Source organism: Ammospiza nelsoni, chromosome 4 (genome assembly GCF_027579445.1).
Source record: "Ammospiza nelsoni isolate bAmmNel1 chromosome 4, bAmmNel1.pri, whole genome shotgun sequence".
Classification (NCBI taxonomy): domain Eukaryota; kingdom Metazoa; phylum Chordata; class Aves; order Passeriformes; family Passerellidae; genus Ammospiza; species Ammospiza nelsoni.
This window is the reverse complement of record NC_080636.1, coordinates 70103721-70111081: the sequence shown is the minus strand read 5'-3', so window position 1 is coordinate 70111081 and position 7361 is coordinate 70103721.

The following is a 7361-nucleotide window of genomic DNA, read 5'->3' as shown; positions in this document are numbered from 1 at the left end:
CAAGCTTTTTGTGCTTTTCATGCAAGGTTTCCACCAGTTGCTTCTTTGGATGCATTTGTATGGTGCAGTGTGTAAGATGTAAACCAATGAGAGGTCTGTGTGTGATAAAAAGGCAATATTTAATAAAACCATGAATTGTTAGAGTAGGTTTTTAACCTGCAGCCTTTTGTATCAGGATACTATTAAGTTTAAAAAATTGGACACAGGGAAAGAGAAAAGAGGGATGGGCATGGGGGTGGAAGTGAAAAAACATGTTTCCATGACAGACTAAATAGTGCTTATTCAAAGAGATTTCAAGTAATATATATAATTTTTAAAGAATGTACACAGATTAAGTGAAGCACTAAAAACATCATGAACCTCTCATGCTGGTTTTCCAAGTATTTAATTCAGAATTATTTCTTAATTTTATCTCCTTGCACAAAAATTTCTGTCTCATTTATTGACAAATGTTACTCAATTCTATCTGGTCAACAGCTTAACACACAATGAAGTAACATGTAACTAGCATACACTTCTTCTCTGCCTGCCAGCCCTTTCTGAAAAAAAAAGTTAATGCTCAGTTTCACTCAGTTTCAGGACCTCTGTGACCCTGGATCATTTGCTCTCTGCAAGACTTACTCTGCTTAGTGGTGTCTGTGTGGTGGTTTCAGCTGTTCCAGTCCCTTAAGAATAGTTTTCTCATTAAAAAAAGGCAGATGTAGGATGTGGGTGATGGGATAGATACCCCGTTCAGCCAGATGTCATTTCTCAGGCTTTACACAAATCAGCTTAAATTGAAGTTGAGCCACAAGAAATGTAGGACTTCACTGAAGTAACTACCAAGCAAGGTCAAGGAGTTCTTCCTTCCTGATATAAAACCTGACAGAAGAAAATAATCCTCTCCTTACACACACCTACATGTGCTCAGCAATGCAGACAACTAGAGATGAAAGTGAGGACATCACAAACCAAATGCTGAAAGCCACTTTTCACATATTTGCACTCAAACTGCTTGATTTACAAATGTGGAAATCTTGCACATCCATATATCTCAAAAGAAAAAGAAGATTTATCTTGTCATTCCTCTATATCTTCACCTGAAACATCCAGACTGAGCCTGCATAATGAAATCAAGCTGTTATCTTTTCTCATGGCACAAAGAAAGAAAGAATGCAAAACTAGTAAAAATAAGGACAGTTGGAAAATATTGAACTTTTAACCTCACAAAGTATGTTAATGTGTGTTTTCTTGTGCAGTTTTATCGTCTTCTGTGAAATACAGAGAATTATAAACTTCCGGTGCAATGATCTCTGACAGGCAACCTTTACATTGCCTACCCAGCAGGCAAAGGACTTTGAAGTAGCAGAGCCCTTTTACACTCTCTACTTAACAAAACATTAACTCCCTATTTGGGAAGTAATAGTACCATTAATTCACTCAGGGTTAGCAAACTCACTTGAAATCTAGCTGGGGATATTGTCTAAGCAACAACTATACAAACACCCTTTCCAATTCAGCAACAGACAGCCTTCAGTCAATCAAGTAAATCGGCCAGACAAGAGCAATTTAGAAAGTTTTTTCCAGTGTTTCCAACATGTCAAATTCCTTGTTTAAGGACCTCATAGCTGTTTAAGGTCCCAAAGCTGTAAACTGATCAATTCCTAAAGAACTGGGTAATGTTATGGATAACATTTGCATCCATTCATTTAAGAAAATTTAATCTCACACTAGCTGAATTCAGCTCTCTAACTGTTGCAACTACAATAGATCTAAAACTCTCCAAGATCAGTGGAAAAAGATATCTTGATGAGGACTTGAAAACCCCTGAAAAAAAACCACAGACAATGGTTTTCAGACAATGGTTGAAGCCATCTCGATAAGGCTTCAAAGTATGTAACTAACTTGGTAGTAAAATAATTTAAGTGGCTTGTATGACCTGATTATGAAACTGTCTGTTGGTAGTGTAGATGACAGCACAGCTTACAAGAGCCCTCAGGTTTGGATCAGCTCAGAGCCTTGAACTCTGGCATGGCTGCAGACACCCTTAGAAATAAATGTGCTTCTGCCATGCTGCTCAAATCTGGGGCTCACTGTAGGGACCTGATTTTTATTGGAGTGTCCTTTATATCCTGACAGAGATTTATAGCCACTTGGTCCTCTCTCCTACTAGCGTAATCATAAACAAGTCTTGATGAAAAAAGCTCTTCAATGTGAATGTATCCAAAAGCAAAACATAACTTTAATTTTCATTGATGGTATTGCTTTTTTCTCAAAATGTACCTTCACTTCCCTTTTTCATGTTGAACACTCAAAACCAGAAAGAAGCAGATCTAGCCACATGCATGACTTGCTGTTCATGCTGCAGATGACTGAGCAAGGCTGTGAAAACTAAGAGTGTGTGCGCCCTTGAGTTTTATTTAGTTATTTGTTAATTTACTTCTAACACGTGAAAGTCAGATAAAAAACCTTCTTTTCATCACAGGGGACTCTTATCTTCAGCAGACAGTGAGAATGTTCTGTTTTGTGACTGGGCTGAATACAAGACCAACAGTTACATACAACAGAACCCCCCCCCCCCCCAAAAAAAAACTCTAAAAACAAAACAAAAAAAAAATAAAAAACCCCACAGCTTCCCAAAACTGCTCTTTGTGGCCTTCAAATGCACTGCCACAGCCTTCATGACCAAGCCTGGGAATTGTTAAGCACCCCTCTTAATTCACCCTGGCCCCTTTTCCATTTACCTGCTCTTCCCAGGGGGATGTGGGGTGGCTGGACTGGCTGCAGTAGGGCTGCAGAGCAGGGACAAACTGAACTTGCTTGGACTGAGAGCAGTGATTCACATGGGCAAAAAGGGAGCCTCTCCCCAGCCTGGCCAAGGGAGGTCCCATGTAAGGCAGAGGTGGCCTGCAGCGTGATTTATGGATACAGCCAGAGCCAGGAGTTGGCATGTTCTCACTGTGGGGCCCTCTGTCTGAAACATTATGGTCTGATGAGGACAGGTAAGTAAGACTGTCCTTCTACACACTGTCATGAATCCAAAAAAAGTATGAATTGGAAGTGACCTGTCCACCCAAGCCAAATCTCAAGCTTTCCTACATGAAATCACTTATGGAGAAGAAAAAGTACACACACAAGTGGTTTGGACAATGTCACCCATTCTACTGCTCAAACTCTCATCCTGATTACAAAATCCTCACAAATCAATTTGTTTGTCTAGTGTTTGCTAACTTGAAGAAAGAGCTCAGAGAGCTTCTGACTGCAAACAAATGACGCTTGAAGCTTCCCAGCACTCTGGTCCAACAATTGCAGACTAGGAGCTACCCAGCACACATGGCTTCTACCTATGTTACAATGCCTGCAGTCAGTCAAAGATCCAAGTAGGTCATGCCATGCTGAAAAGTTTCAAAGAGAAAGTAAAAGATTGGGAAGAGCTATTAGAACAAAAGAAACAAACGTTAAAAAACAAAACAAAACACCAACAGCAAAAAACCAAAACAAAACAAAAAACCAACCCAAGCAAACTAAAAAGCAAGCTTATAAGCAAGCTTATAGTGCAATAATTTCCCCAGAATATTCATGTAACTTTCTAATTTTGATAGCTCATGACTTCCTAAGATTTCTGTGTTCTCGCATTTAATAACCTTTTTGTGGATTCTGTGACTCCACAACCTGCAGCAATGAATTCCATAACTGAAGTACACATGTGAAGGAGTATTTCCATGTGCAAGTTTCAAACTTCCTGACAAATAATCAAGTAATTTTCATTTTTGTTTGGTACTTATTCCTGCCTAATGAGAAATAGGTGCACTATACCTTTGTAGTCCCAGGCACCTTGTTCTGCATTTGTGCAGATTCTGCTGTGACCTTTGTGAGACAAAGCACTCAGAAGGAAAATATCTTTTCTACATACAGATGTTGCATTGGTAATTTGATAAAACTATAGTGATGAAATAATTTTGATAACAAACATACAACTATAATAGTGAAATACAGTGCAGCAGCTGCTGTTCTGGTTGACAAAGTGCAGCTCAAATTGTAGAGGCGAAGCCCCCAGTGTCCTAAGCCAGAACCTCACTGTGCTGGCTACTCTGCTAGCACTGAACAAAAACCACTTCCTCACCCAATAATAACAGTAAGAGATATGTGAATAAAGACACATGAAAGGAGGGTGAAGAGCAGAAGATAAACTTGGAACCGAAATGTGTCCTCTGCGTGTTTTGTGATTTTCCAAACTGGACTTACTATCTAACTAGCACTTGAAATTAACAGTTGGTTTTAAGAAAACTAAAATTTGGTGACTCCAGGCTAAAACAAACAAGCTTAAAGTTGATGCAATATTAATAATCCAATCAGACATTTGTACCTGGGGGAGGAACAGAGATCAAGGTCTTGCAAACTACAAACAAAGAGATGAGATAGTGCTGGAGAGATTTTTTTTTTTCTTTCTAAATACTGCATTTGTTCAAATTCTTAAACACAAAGAACTGTGTCATAACTTCCCAGAATACTTTTAACTTCCATTTATGTTTCACACATCCCAGCACAACACCATCTCTCATTTGTGGCTCAGCAGAATGCAGCAGCGTTTCTTTCACATGCTGATAATTTTTGACTGATAATTATTCCCCAAGTATGGAGAAAATGTTCTTTCACTTCTATTGCCCAAACACCCTGCTTTCATCAATGTAAATGGATCAGTGCCAGCCAGAACTGTAAACTTAGGAGAAACAGCATATCTTGAACACATTCCACAGTGTTGTCCCAAGGCAAACCTATCCCTACTAATGCCTTTCAGCCACACATTGCAGGGTGCAGTACTTTAGTATATAAAGAATATAATCCTTTGGGCTGTTTTTCCCCTCCTGAACACCCCAGTCCTGGTTACCTGTGAGGTCCAGTGAAGCACAAATCTGGAGCCATGAGCTACTCCCTTGCCTCCACGTGGTTCAGCTCGTGTTGCTGTTTACTCCACAGCTGCCTGGCAAGTGCAAAGGGCTGGTTTAGGACAAACGTTGACAAAAACGTGCTCATCTCATCCCATTCAGCATTATTATTAACAGATGGGGTGATGGAATAGGTTGTGCACTTCTTGAACTGACAAATGAGAGCAGCCTGGAAAGTCTAAGAGCATGCTGGCAGATAGGAGCTGGAATTCAGAATTACCTTAATGCACTGAAATTAGTAACGTGCGGGTTCTGTGATGCAAAGAGCAGTACTTTTGAACTTCAGCCATGATAACCAAACTTACAAATAGGAAGTTCTGTAGAGAAAATCTTATACTGGAATTTTTAAATAGCAACTTTCTACATGGCATGGAACCCCTCACTTCTATCCAGCATCAAAAAAGACTTTATCTATTACATTATGTCCTGGGCATCGCTCTTCAAGACAGATGAAGACAATGTGGAAAGGGTTCAAAAGAGGATGGCAAGAACAACAAATGTTTGATGTAGAAAATATGGCCCCTTAAAGATTGAAAGAATTGACCTGTATAACTAAGGGAAGATTGTAGATAGAAAAGTGAGAGATACTTTCCTATCAAAAGGAAGGGCAATAAGCAACTTCCAATACACCACAGGATGGGAAAAGAAGTAACCAGTTTAAATTATGTCAGGATAACACTGGCATAAGAAAACAAAAATTAAGGAAATTCTAGTATCTTTAATGATTAGAAAACAATGATGAGAGCTCATGATTTCTCATCAATGTAGAGAGAGACTCAATGAGTCCTCAAACTCTCCTTGAGCACCTCCTGCGGCAGCCCCTTCTGCCCCCATTGCTGAATCCACTTTCAGCACATGCTCTAGGGAAGGAGCAAGACAGATGCTTGCATATACTGTTAGTACCAGCATTCCATGGAATGGCAATACATTACAACAATCCAGGCAGTGTGTTGTTTTCCTGTTTTGCCTTTTTCTGCTAATATTTTTGTATGAATTGAGTAAAAGTATTTGTAGTCTGCCATATTAGTAAATGCATTACTTCGGTCTTAAAAGCAGATAATATTTGAGATGCTTCTATTAAAAGAGAGAGCTAAGCAAATGAACAGAAGCATTAATATCAAAAAAGCACTTATAGAGGGTGATACAATGTAACAGGCATTGGAAAGAAACACTTTAATATATTCTAAAAAATACAATTTTGTCCAAAGAAAGCTAAATATACACCAAATGCATAATGTGTACACATGCATTTTATCTCAGCAACCCATAAGAATTCTCAGAAGACATTTTGCTGCAACTAGGCTATAAAGAATTAACTTTATCAGAATCATGTTATCTATTTGTCTCAGGAAATAACTATGTAGTTACGCTGCCTGCAGCATTACTTTTTAATTTAGCACCATAACAGCAGAACTGAACAGCATGTAAGAGTGACTTCAAATAATAATTTGAGTACAAAATTAGTATTATGTGTGAATGCAAAAAACGGTGACCACCTCTGTTAACAGTTGGTTTTCCTATCTTTACTGCATTGAGTGTTAGGGAATGTGTGGTTTTAATAACCAAATACATATGCTAGGAGTGAGTGGCCAGAGCAAGCTGCCTGTCACCAATTTACACCCTGGAACCTGTTTGTCCAAGCCATTTGGGAAGGATGAACAAACATAAGATGGTTGGTCTTCATCCATTAGTATTTGCTTAAGAATTAATATAAAACAACCATAAAAGAAAGAAATTTCTCAAAATCAATTTCTTATGTAAAACACAAGGGGACAACATAAGCCTTGTTCATCTAAAGTATTGCATAAGCATAACAACTCTTTGTAAGGCAGCAACACAATTTAAAAACAAAAGTTGAATCACTTGCTGTATATAGAGCCAAGTAACTTACAGTTTGTACTTCTTAATTCTATACACATAACAGTATAAAAGATTAACATAATTTGTTTTATGAACTCAAGCAACTCGGGCAAGAGGAGTTGTCTGGGTTCTGTGAATTACAGTGGTTTGCATTCATAGGAGTCAATGGATCTGCAGGGCTCAGAAACTGCTCAGCAGAGCATCAGCTGGGCTCGAGTTACAAACATCTTAAAAACTGCTTGTGTCAACACAAGTGCTGTGCAAAACTTGTCCTGGCAGAGTCCCACCAGTGAGGCAACAGTGATAAATGGAGCTGGGAATTCCAAGCACTAGAGTACAGAAACTTGTCAGCTGGGAATAATTAAATGGAGTTCTTTACCTTGTTGCTTGTACCATTAACAACACAGCCAGAAACTAGCAAACAACCAGGCAGTGAGGCACCAAGGACCCAAGCTGATACACTAACCCAAGAATTCTGTAGGTGACCAACGGGACAACAGAGGGAAAGAAGCAAAGAAATCAGAAAGAGAATGTGAGGGGACTTTTTTCTTATTTTTTCCTAAAGCGTTAATGAAG